The following is a 13,974-nucleotide window of genomic DNA, read 5'->3' on the forward strand; positions in this document are numbered from 1 at the left end:
AGGAAGGCTTCTAGTGACACTTTATCCACTTTTTTAAATAAAATTATTTTGCGTTTGTTTCTGGTGTATTTGGAAGAAACGGTATTGAGTCTAGCTACAACAACCTTGTGATCACTAATCCCTGTATCAGTCATGATGCTCTCTATTAGTTCTGGATTGTTTGAGGCTAAGAGGTCAAGTGTGTTTTCGCAACCATTTACAATTCGCGTGGGTTCGTGGACTAACTGCTCGAAATAATTTTCGGAGAAAGCATTTAGGACAATCTCGGAAGATGTTTTCTGCCTACCACCGGTTTTGAACAAGTATTTTTGCCAACATATCGAGGGAAGGTTGAAGTCCCCACCAACTATAACCGTATGAGTGGGGTATTTATTTGTTACGAGACTCAAATTTTCTCTGAACTGTTCAGCAACTGTATCATCGGAGTCTGGGGGTTGGTAGAAGGAGCCAATTACTAACTTAGTTCGGCTGTTAAGTATAACCTCCACCCATACCAATTCGCACGGAGTATCTACTTCGACTTCACTACAAGATAAGCCACTACTGACAGACACAAACACTCCACCACCAATTCTGCCTAATCTATCTTTCCTGAAAACCGTCTGAGACTTTGTAAAAATTTCTGCAGAACTTATTTCAGGCTTTAGCCAGCTTTCTATACCTATAACGATTTCAGCTTCTGTGCTTTCTATTAGTGCTTGAAGCTCAGGGACTTTCCCAGCACAAATACAACAATTTACAATTACAATTCCGACTGTTCCTTGATCCAAGCACGTCCTGTATTTGCCATGCACCCTTTGAGATTGCAGCCCACTCCCTACTTTCTCGAGGCCTTCTAACCTAAAAAACCGCCCAGTCCACGCCACACAGCCTCCGCTACCCGTGTAGCCGCCAGCTGAGTGTAGTGAACTTCTGACCTATTCAGCGGAACCCAAAACCCCACCACCCTATGGCGCAAGTCAAGGAATCTGCAGCCAACACGGTCGCAAAACCGTCTGAGCCTCTGATTCAGACCCTCTACTCGGCTCTGCACCAAAGGTCCGCAGTCGGTTCTGTCAACGATGCTGCAGATGGTGAGCTCTGCCTTCATCCCGTAAGCAAGACTGGCAGCCTTCACCAAATCAGATAGCCGCTGGAATCCAGAGAGAATTTCCTCAGTTTCAAAGCAACACACGTATTTAGTGCCGACTTGTGCCACCACCTGCAGCTGGCTGCACCCTGTGCTCTTCATGGCATCCGGAAGGACCCTCTCCACATCAGGAATGACTCCACCCGGAATGCACACGGAGTGCACACTGGATTTCTTCCCCTCCTTAGCCGCCATATCCCTAAGGGGCCCCATTACGCGCCTAACATTTGAGCTCCCAACTACCAATAAGCCCACCCTCTGCGACTGCCCGGACCTTGAAGGCTGACAATCATCCTCTGAAACAGGGCAGGCAGCTGCATCTGGCTCAGCCAGAGACAGTACCTGAAACCTACTTGTCAGACGCACCGGGGAGGCTTTCTGATCAGCCTCCGGAGACGTCTTTCGCTGCCTGCCACGCCTTGGAAAGACCTTCCAATCAACCACAGGCGAGGGCTCAGCCCCACTGCGGGCAGAAACCGGGGCAACCACAGCGGCAGACCGATCTGGGGACAGACGGGACGAGGTTGACATCCCTGTGATACCCAAGTCCGGCTCCCCACAGTGGTGCTCATTGGCAACAGCCTCAAGCTGCGCGACCGAAGTCAGCGCCGTTTGCAGCTGTGAGCGAAGGGATGCCAACTCAGCCCTCATCCGAACACAGCAATCACAGTTCCTGTCCATTCTAAACGATGTTGAACAACAGTTACTGAAACACGAGTCCGTGCCTAGATAACGCAAAGGAAACAAGCAAAGAATGTATGAACTAACCTGTACAAATGCCTAACGACTGCGCTACAATCTGCCTGAATTTACGATACCATTAACTAAAACTCGAGATTACACCACCTATACGAAACTCACACGCAATTTAAGTAAGAATCTACGAAGTAAACACTAAAGCGCAATGCTACAACTCTCAAATACTATAATACTTCCGAAATTTATGAATTAAACAATGCAAGTACGCAAAAACACGCAAAGAAATTAAGAATTAAACTATGTAGCAAATAGGTAAGCTAGGGTTATACGACTTGCTGCTTACGTTTACCACATAGCATTGACGGAGGACATCAAAAATGCTAAAAGAATGTCATATCGTTATCTCGAGAGAGTGTGACGAGCATGATACGCAAGTTGGAGGGGCTATCATTAAAACGAAGTAGTTCTTCATTGCGGCAGGATCTTCGTGAAATTTCGGTCCCCAAACTTCTTCTCTGAATGCAAAAACTGCCGCCCACCTACACAGGGAGAAACTATCATCGTAATAAATCAGAGCTTTCATGGATATATTTAATTATTCGCTTCTCAGGCGCTCTGTTCGAGAGTGGAACAAGAGAATTACAGTGCAGAAAAGGGAGAAAGATCACTTTTTCGAAACCCCGTAATTATCTCGCATTGCGACGCTCAAAGGTGCATAGAATCTCCTTCCAGTACGGTGCAAAATTGTGGCACCCTGGAACGTCACCCATGGACTCGACGGCGCTTCAAACATAAAAGTGTCGACACAACCGGAAAAAAAGGCCAGAGCCAGAACCTTAAGTGACGGGTAAAGTGAGCTGATGATCTCATTTTGACACCAGATTTCACCACAACGCTGTCCATCACCAATGTGGATGAGTCACACTACGCGAAGGTCGTTACATTTCTTACATTTCATCCCTTATTTGCTGTGGAGGTCAGAACCGTCACGCCCAATGTTCAAATTACGCGATTTCCTGAGTGGCTGAGGCAAACATTTCAGACACGACACGGAAAGGCCGCAGGGGGTTCCACCCCGTGTACCGTGCCGCGCGGTGTGAGGCCCCATGTCACACATTGCGCGGCCGCTCCCGCCGGAGGTTCGACTCCTCCCTTGGGCATGGGTGGGTGTGTTGTTCTTAGCGTAAGTTAATTTAAGTAGTGTGTAAGTCTAGCGATCGATTACCTCAGCAGTTTGGTCCCTTAGGAATTCACACACATTTGAACATTTTGCGCCGGCCGGAGTAGCCGAGCGGTTCTGGGCGCCACGTTCTGGAACCGCGTGACCGCTACGGTCGCAGGTTTGAATCCTGCCTCGGGCATAGATGTGTGTGATGTCCTTAGGTTAGTAAGGTTTAAGTAGTTCCAAGTTCTAGGGGACTGATGACCTCAGCAGTTAAGTCCCATAGTGCTCAGAGCCATTTGAACCATTTTTTTTAACATTTTGCGGTCGACTGCTGTCCAAATGGCGATATCATATTTAGTGTGGTTGATAACCCACGATGTCCGTAGAGAAGGACTAAAGGTTCAGGGAGATACCAGCAGAATCAAAGATCGTCAAGAACGTCTTCCTGTAACTCATCACGCTGCAAACTGTTGTTTTTGACCGCGAGACGTGTGGGAATCAACATCCCAAGGAAAGGGGTGGTTCCATTAACGCACTATGTGCCACCCTCGAAGGCCTTTCGTCGTCGATTCTGAGCGGCGGTGTGAAATTTTTTGCTCGATCACTCATAAGAAAACTGTGTTATTTTAACGCTGGGCGTCTCGGTTTTGACCTCCATCGCAGAGGCGGCACAAGAAGGGGGTGAAATGTGAGACCTGTGACGACCTTATCGTCGTGCGCCACGCCCACGGCGTTGCTGAGCATCATTGTGGTGAAATGTGTGACATCAGATATCAAATGGGTCTGCCCGCTAAGCGATTAACCACCATTAATATCTCTGTCACACGACAATGGGACACAACCGAAGCCGCTACAAACTCCTCATTACGTTCTGCTCAGGGTGATATGCTGCTTTCTGTCCTTCAAGAAGCCCTCAGTGTATTCTTCGTACGAATGCGATATCCTATTTGAAAGCCTGTGTTGCAAGGGCGGTTTGTGCTGAATGGGGTGTTGATAAAATCACAACTGAAACGTGGCAGATTAATGAGAGCAACAGTAACAATGGAAGTCATAAAACATATTACATTAGAGCGATCTTGTTGAGTTACTGCTTGTTCTCTATATAGAGATGTGCTGTATCACTCGATTTGGCTTTGGTAATTTACTGTAGTTGGACACGTGATCTTCAGGAAGCAGCATACGTTTCACAATCTAATCGTGACAGTGGCGCTCAATAACGAAATACGAAACGTTTTATGAAAATGACGTTTCTGTATAGAAAGATAATGAAAGTTTTACTTCAGTCCCTCGAAGCTCTCATTCTCATTGTAACTAAAACACATTAAAATCTCCCTTTTCAGAAGTGACCGTAGTGATTCACAACTTTTGGATGCAAAGACCTTCAAGCCGGGATAACAACTCATTTCAGCTATAATTGTTACATAACATTGTATCATTCTTCCATTAGTCGAAACTAAGCAGATATTAAACATGTGTTTAGAGAGAAGCTTTTGAGTATTTTCAAACCAACTCATTGGCAGTGCCCCTAAAAGCGACAATACCACGTTCAATTACTCACAGACCTTTATCGTAACCGACCGATTAAACAAATACTTTGAGAACAGTATTCCTCTGGAACCTGCAGTGTGTGTTTACACGTAGGAGAGAAGGTGCTTTCCTTGCACTAAATAACTTTTTGAAAGCCGGAAAATGTTGTCACAGTATCACTAGAATAAATTTATTGTATTTGTACAGTTTTTTTCCCTTTTCTGCTTCAATAATCTGAAATAATTATGTTGTCCATTACTATGATGTGTTAATGTGATCTTTTATGAGCCACTATGTCCGTTAAACATACTAACATAAAATTTTCGTGATCAAATGTGCTAATACTATATGGCACAAGTTGTATGGTACGTATAGCAAGTCTCAATAATATGAGGCAGAGTCAGATTAAAACCAAACCCCGATGCAACAGGAACATGAAACGGTTCCATTCAAAAATAATCACTACTCATGTTAAAATATTTCTTCCACTGGGACGACACGATCAATTCCTTTTTCGTAGAACGTGATCGACCCTGACGGACGCACAACTTTTGCGTTTGCTCGTCCGATTGAATCCGACGTCTGCGCATGTCTTTCTTCAGGTCGCAAAAGGTGTAAAATCACACGGTGAAAGATCCGGTCTGTACGGAGGATATCGAAGTTTTTCGCAGCCAAATCGCTGAAGCCTAGCCTTCGTCCTATTGGCCGCGTCGCGGCGGGCGTTATCGAGCGACAGTATGACTCCGTCCGGCAGCCCGAGGGCAAACGGAAAAGCCAATAGCCCACATCTCCCCCGTCAAACAAATCAAACCTGTTCGCAAAAGCTCCGGTAAGGTCATGGTAAACCTTATTTCGACTGCAGGAGCCCTCTGCGCGTCGAGTTCCTCGAGCGTGGAACCACAATCACTGCGCAGCGCTAGGAAGACACACTGCGAGATTTGCGACACGCAATTAAGTGAAAGTGCCCAGGAATGTTGCCGGACGGTATCATCCTGTTGTACGATAATGTCCGCCCCCACACTGCCAATTGTACGAAAGCTAAGCTCCAGCGATTTGGTAGGGAAACAGCGCAAAATCCTCCGTACAGTCCACATCGTTCACCGTGTGATTTTCAAATCTTTGGCGACCTGAAGGAAGACGTGCGTAGAAACCGGTTTCTGTCGGGCGAGTAGGTGCAAGAACGGGTGCGACTGTGGATCCGTCAGAGGTCGACCACGTTCTACGACACGCTTTCAACGAGTGATGCAACACAATTTTTTTTTCTTTCTAAAAGCCAGTTGGTTCTATTCAGGATTCCAGTACACCTTATTATTTCACATTCGTCTGGCTACAAAACCATATTTTTCAACATGTTCTCCGTTCAATGTGACGGCCTTACTCCATCTGTATGCACGCAAAGCATTACTCTGCTGGTCGACGTCGGAGCCAACGTTTTGCTGCACCAATGAACTCCCAATCATCCGCATACTGATTCCCGCGAAGTGCATCTGTCATTGGGCTAGACAGATTTCCAGTCGGAAGATGCGAGATCCCGGCTGCAGGGAGGATGAGGTCGAACAGTCCAATGACGTTTAGTGACGACCTCGAGTATGCATATTTGTGTGCAGCCTCGCGTTGGCATGGAGAAGGAGAAGTTCGTTTGCAGTTTTTTGGCAACGAATACAATGAAATCGTTTCTTCAGATTCCTATTTCTGTGAATGCCTAAGGGACCAAACTGCTGAGGTCATCGGTCTCCAGACGTGCACACCACTTAAACTAAGTTAAATTAACTTATGCTAAGAACAACACACACACCCATACCCAAGGGAGGATTCGAATCTCCGGCGGGAGGGGCCGCGCAATCCGTGACAGGGCGGCTCAAACCTAGCTGCCACTCCGCACGGCTTCAGTTTCCTGATGGTGGCACAAAACACTTCAGAGTCGATCGTTGCATCATGAGAGAGGATATCAAACAGAATAATCCCTTTAGAGTCATAGAACACGATCGCCAGTATTTTACCAGCTGATGGTGCGGCTTGGAACTCTTTCTTCCGAAAGTGTTCGTCCGGCGCCACTCCATGGATTGCCGTTTTGTTTCCGGTTCGAAGTATGAACCTATGTTTCATCGCTTGTGACGATGTTCACCAAAAAATTGTCACTTTCAGCCTTGTAACTTGCAAGCAATACCTACAGATAGTCTTTCGTTGCTCTTTGTGGTCTTCGGTTAGACAGCAAGGAACCAACGGGCACACAGCTTTCAGTGAACGAGTGTGTCAGAATTATCAATAAAGACATCCAGTCGATGAGAGATGTGTCTGATTGTGATCCATTAATCATCACGATTGAGAGTGTCCGCACCTCCCAATATTGCAGGAGTCACTGCTGGGTGCTGCCGCTCGACACGCGGTAGACTGGACATGTTTGCACGATCTTCTTGCGATGACAATAGGCAAATCTCCCAACGACTCTCCGTGCTTTCGTTCACTGCCGGGTCTCCGTAGACGTTTTGCAAGCACCTGTGAATATCTGTGAGTCTCTGGTTTTCCGCCAAAAGAAACTCAATGATAGCTCTCTGCTTGGAATGCACCTCCATTACAGACGCCATTTTGAAGAATACGTTTAGCACCTTTACCTATCGCAACTTCATGAACATATAGGGGCTGAAGCTGGATTATTTCACTATGTGCCATAACAGATTCCGCAACTTTTTCATCCGAAATCGGCCGAGAAAAATATGTGTTTCATTACTTATTGAACGCCCCTCGTACAAAACAGGAATTGATTGTCTCGTCTCCCAGCGGGATAAATGTCTTAACTCGTGTTGTGATTACTTTTGAATGGAACCATTCCATGGTCCCTTCACGGTGGGTGTCCGGCTTTTATTTTACTGGTACTTAAATAAATAAAAACTTCGAAGAAGTTGTTAGTACTCTGCGTGGACTGTTGCTAGCGACGGCTAATTTCTATATTTCATTAGTTTTGCAGCGTTTTGGGCATCTACATCCTATCACAAACGAGATGCGAATCGTTGACTTGGAGCTACGTGCTGGCGTGTCAGTGGCCCCTGAGCGTGGGCGTTCAGTGGCGAGGCCGCCGCCGCCAGCATAGGATTCCTGAGGGGGAAGGGCAAGGATGCGATCCTCAGACGAGAATAGGCCGAGTGCGTAGTGTATAAATAGAGCTGCCTGGCCCCCGGTCAGACACGCAGTATGCAGGAACCGGTGTGACGCCACAGACTGTATCAGTCGTAAGCTGCCTCGCATTCCAAACTGGGGCGGTAACAGATCATGCAGATCTTACGAAAACTGTTCTCATACATTTCTGCCGGTACTCATCCCAACTAAGGAAAAAGATCTCCATGCGATTGCCTTTCAGTAATCCACAGCAGTAACTTAGTTAGGCAGCACATCGTACAGCAGAGAATATGACTGTGTAAATACAGAAACGAATATGACTGTGTAAATCAGTGTCCACAGGATTTGCCTTTCATGCTGTGACCATAAGAAATCTATACTGTAATCTCTATCATTACACCGATTTCGTGGAACCACTCCCACTCCATACCATTCAAAATCGAGACTCTTACGAGTCACATCAACGAATCAATGAATTACACCACGCCACCGACCTCTCCACCTCATGTGAGATTTCTTGGAGCAGAGTAAATCCCTCTTATCATTGTCTCAGCTTGTTTAAAATTGTGAACCCATTTAATCTGCTGTCGAAGTGTACGGTAGTAAATCAGTGATTAGTGGACACAAGTAGATAATTTGACAATGCTGATGTGCGCCAAGTGTGAAGAGAATTCTGTAATTTAGTTTCCATAAAAAAATGACCCTCCACTCTATCAAAACCGATGCCTGGAGCTTCTCTGAACTGATATTGCAGCCCCATATCACAGAGCTCAGTAGCTCTCTGGAGTCAGATTTTTCGGGTCTCTGTGTCGGGTGCCGCAAGCAACCAGCCACGGGACGTTTCAACTAGTCCATACTGACCGTCCTGCCTTGATGGGAATGGGGAAATAACTACCGGTAATAACTACCGGTTTCATAACAGGCAGGTTATGGGGACCCAAAGACCTGATTTATTGATTCTTGCAAGATCTTCAGTTCAGACCTGAAGAAGAAATTTTGAGAAATGAGGGTGTCTTTGTACGGCAGATACGGGAACCAGTAGTACAAAGGGAGAATCAAATGACAGCTTTGTGCGATACCTGTTTGCTGTTGTTGTCGTTGATGTTGTGGTCTTCAATCCACATCTCCACGTTACTCTGCTCTGTGCAAGACTCTTCATCTCCCATTAATTACTGCAACCCACATCGATTTGAACCTATTTGATGTACTCACCTCTTTGGTCTCTCTTTGCAATTTTTACTCCTCCCTCCCCCCTCACTCCAGCACTATATTGCCGAGTCCTTGATGTATCATCTTGTGTCCTATCAACTGATCCCTTCTTTTAGTCAAGTTATGCCACAAATTTCTTTTCTCCCCAGTTCTATTCAGTACTTACACATTGGTAACGTGATCTACCCATCTAATCTTCTATAGCACAATATTTCAAAAGCTATTATCTACCTGTCTGTACTGCTTATCGTCCATGTTTCTCTTCCGTACATGTTTACATGCAAGCTACCTACTTTCAACTTTAATCAGGACTTTAATAAAAATGGCAAAGTTAATGTTAATCAGAACACTGGGAGGAGTTTTGGTCTAAATAACAATAGATTTATCCCATTCTTAACATAACAAGACAAAAAATGGCTAAAGAAACGGCACACAAACATTTTAATTGGACAAACGCTTTCAATGATATGCGGCCAATAGTGAACAAAGTGACCAGCTGGGGATCAACACACGACACCAACCAGAACTAATCGCTTTACCTGATTTCATACGTTTGAATCCATGGTATGGCCCAAAAACTACGCTACTATCAAGCATCTATACTCTACTATTCCGTAAAGAAAAACAGGGTGCTGAGAAGCATGTATTGGAGCCCTACGCCACAGCAGCGAATACTTTACCCTCTTGCTGGTCAGGGTGACACACCACGATGCGCTCAGCGACTGGAGTCATGGACGGCAGCAGTCTGTTATTAATGGCGCGCGCCCAAAAAAAATGCAAGTACGCAGTCTCGCGTTCAGCTAATTCGGAACGTAGGTACTTCCCTATGAGCCTCTGTGGATTCCAGTGTGCAGGTTGACCTGTTTGCTGGTCTGACAAACCAATTTTTCTGCATCCCACGACAATGCTTGACGGAATATGTCAAATGTTTAGATGGCCGATTCAAAACAAATAAGTACATCCACACATCACTCATTGTGTGGGTGATGCTAGAAGCAGTACCCCTGACGGTGACTGGTAAAGGCTCTAAGTGGCACACTAGCAAAGGTCTCAGTTTACTAGCGAAGTGCCAGTACAAGAGTGTCTTTTCTCTTTCTTTTGGCCAGCCGGAGTGGCCGTGCGGTTCTAGGCGCTTCAGTCTGGAGCCGAGCGACCGCTACGGTCGCAGGTTCGAATCCTCCCTCGGGCATGGATGTGTGTGATGTCTTTAGGTTAGTTAGGTTTAAGTATTTCTAAGTTCTAGGCGACTGATGACCTCAGAAGTTAAGTCGCATTGCGCTCAGAGCCATTTGAACCATTTTTCTCTTTCCTTCAGCTTTCATCGCGAGCTCGGTATCATAGCACATTTACACCTTAGACCACTCCCACTTTAGCACAAGCCAATCACTAGCTGGCGCATAGCATTCGAAGCTGGGAGACCGCTCCTTGCTCTGCATACACACAATTGACCAACCAGCGACTTTAAAAGTTAATTGGGAGAAGAGGAAAAAGATTCAGCTTCATGGCCTCTTTCCCACGCGTTAGCGCCATGTTTTTGCTGAAGCATGACCTGGAAGGAACCACAGCCCTTAATAAAAAGATCATTATCTCCCCTGTTGCGGCCATTTAGAACTTTCCAAAGAACGGCCATAAACTCGCTAAAAGCCTCGTGCCTTCACAAATATGTTTTGCAGCAGAGCCTGACATCTGGGCGCCACTGACCTGTCACACGGAAATTCGCAGAAACACACAGTCATCTCGTCGGCTTCCTACTTAGTAAGGGCCCATCCTCTGCTTTCATGGCGGTTTTCAATGCTCTGTCCACAGCAGCAGCGACTCCTTGGCGCTAGTCAGCCTACCTGGACGTGGCCACCGACCGACCGACGCCATCCAACATGTCTGCACAGTGACACCGAGGTAGTCGGCAGTCCGCTAATGTTTTCACCCAGGTTCCTCAGAAAAAACGCTCCCTTTGGCCCTCAGCTGCCATACACTTTTATTGCAGTCGTTTACATCGGCACGCTCTTCCTTTGAACACAGGTAAAGCTTACCTCTATTCCTTCAGCAGAGCACACAAGCAAGAGCGTTAACTACTGCCCACCATTTCATTGTGATGTATGAAGTCAGATTGTCTCCATGTGTAGCAACCAAGCAATAAAGATCATCTTCCCTAAGAACATTAAGCGGCATGACACCGAATCAGAAGTGAGAGTGCCCTGCAAACTCTCATACATTCCACATGGATATCTTTGGGAAGACTTGCTAACAATTACATTTGTATTAGATGTTAAAGTCCTCTTTTTTCACAAGTACTTTTCACACTATAAGTAGTGGTATTTTATATGCACTCTGGGTTATCAGTACTTGTGCTCCCCAAATTGAAAATCCCATCTACTACTTTAAGAGCCTCATTTACTACTTTAATTCATTCAGAATCACCTGATTCAACTTACCTACATTCCATTAAACCTGATTCAATTTACCTACATTCCATTACACTTGATTCAACTTACATACATTCAGCTGCCGAGAATTCTTCCGGGGTGTATGGCCGTAGTCCATGGAACTCTTCTATTCCTGATGTTTCGTCCAAAGGTACGTTGGACATCTTCAGAGGTGCTCCTGGTTGTGCTGAGTTTTGCCGACTGTCAGCAAGACTCAGCACAACCAGGAGCACCTCGGAAGATGTCCAGTGTAGCTTTGGACGAAACGTCATGGATAGAAGAGTTCCATGGACCATGGCAATACAACCTGGAAGAATTCTCGGCGGCTGAAACATCCGGTCGTGATAGCCTTCATTGTATGATTACCTACATTCCATTACACTTGTCTTACTTTTGTCGATGTTCATCTTACAACCTCTTTTCAAGACCCTGTCCATCCCATTCATCTGTTCTTCCAAGTCCTTCTGTCTCTGACAGAATGACAATGGCATTGGCAATCTGTCTCTGACAAAATGACAATAGCATTGGCAAACCTTAACGTTTTTATTTCTTCTCCCTGGACTTAAATTCTCTCTCCTAATTACCTCTCCGTTCTTCTACTGCTTGCTCAAAGGAGAGATTTAATGATATCGGGAATAGGCAACAACCCTATCCCAATCACTGCTTCACTTTCAAAGCCTTCGACTTACTGCAGTCCGGTTTCTGTACATGTTGCAAACAACCTTTTGCTTCCTGCCTTTTATCAGAATTTCAGAGTATATTGTCAGTATGATCAAAAGAATTCTCTCAAGAGACAAATTCTATAAGCATAGGTTTGCTCCTTTTAAACTGATCTTCTAAGAAGCATTTAAGGGTGAGTGCTGCTCACCTGTCCCTACTTTTCTCCGGAATCCAAACCGAGCTTTCCCGAGGTCCCCTTCTACCAGTTTCTCCTTTCCTCCGTAAATAATTCGTGTCAGTATTTTACAACCGTGACCAATTAAATTGATAGTTCGGTAGTATTCACACTTGTCAGCACCTGCTTTCTTTGAAATTGTAACATTCCTCTTGAAGTCTGAAGGTGTCTCCCAAGATTCCTAGTGACCAGTATTAATCTGAAAATGAACTATTACTAAACAGCAATGACGTCTTTCAAGAGGATAACCGATCTAGCTGCCACAAATATTCTATGCAGGAAAATCCGAGAAAGCCTCTTATAGACTTTAAGGGCTTCTAACCTCACCATACGTCAGTTCTGTAGTACACATACGAAGGTTCATGCGAACAGTATGGTAGGTCACTCGTCACTGTTTCTTTCAAATTAGATGCATTATTTCATTCCAACACAGTAAGACTAGATTTCTTCTGTCAATAAAGTGCAAAGGAATGACATCGTTGATGAGCATACATTGATTACCACACTGTGATCTTTCATGGTGTTGAAGATCGATTACAATGTCCCAGATTCTAATTAAGCAATAACGACTGACCCTTCCCTAAACTTCTTGAGACACGGCATAATATCGTTATCATGACTTGCTTATTAATGAACTTCCTGTCTCGATCATAGTATTTTCGGTTATTCTTGATAACCAGGTTAGGCTTAAGATATGGGCTACTGTGCAACATTTATTTGAGAGTAGTTATAACTGTACGCCATGTACAGCTGAAGCATACGTCAACTGTATGTTTCACTGCTCCTAGATTATTTGATTTTCCGCGGCAGCTGATTAAAATATAATCCATAACCAAGATTGAAACGTTATCAACAAAAGTTTTTCTTCAGGCGGTAAGTCTGTTAAAAAGTTTCTCTAGAAGATTCGTAGTAAATGCCGAGCTAGTTACTTCAAGAAAGCCAAAGTTATTTTCTTACACCAAACCTGTATATTTATAGAGAAAGATGTTGTCGTGGTAATGGTTGCGTTTTCAGTGGGATGCTACAGACGAAAACAATGTTCCTTTTGGACAGAACTGGGAAGCTCTCTACAGTGGCTTATACAAGGGCTGGAGGGGAAAAAATTTGGAAACACCGCGAAATATACCTGCTTAAACATAAATGTAGATGCTAGCCAAGCTGCAGGTTGCACTGTTGTATTTGATCACGTACAGCATCTGTGCGATGGTCGCAATACGTTCCAAGTGTCAGCCGTGGTCAGAACAGTGTTCTGTGTAGTTGTGAGTGCGTTGTGTCGGAAGCAAGTGAATTCGAACAATGGTTCAAATGGCTCTGAGCACTATGGGACTCAACTTCTGAGGTCATTAGTCCCCTAGAACTTAGAACTAGTTAAACCTAACTAACCTAAGGACATCACACACATCCATGCCCGAGGCAGGATTCAAACCTGCGACCGTAGCGTTCGCGCGGTTCCAGACTGAAGCGCCTAGAACCGCTCGGCCACACCCGCCGGCTGAGCTCTATGAGCAAGGAATTGCAGGACGAGCTGGTTAATCAAAACCACTCATCAGTGATGCAGACGTCCATAGCAGGAAAACGTGGTGCCGAAGCCAATAAAATCTGGACAATGGAGCAATAGAAGAAAGTCATTTTCCCAGATGATTCCTGTTGTAATCTGTTTCCAACATCCGGCCGAGTTTACGTCCGAAGAGTGAAACATGGCGGGGGTTCCATGATGATTTTAGCAACCACATCGTGGAATTCCATGGGTACCATAGATATTCTGCAAGGATTATGTGACCATTTTGAGTCTTTGTGGTCTACTTTGTAGAGA

This window comes from Schistocerca cancellata, chromosome 3, assembly GCF_023864275.1.
Source record: "Schistocerca cancellata isolate TAMUIC-IGC-003103 chromosome 3, iqSchCanc2.1, whole genome shotgun sequence".
NCBI lineage: Eukaryota > Metazoa > Arthropoda > Insecta > Orthoptera > Acrididae > Schistocerca > Schistocerca cancellata.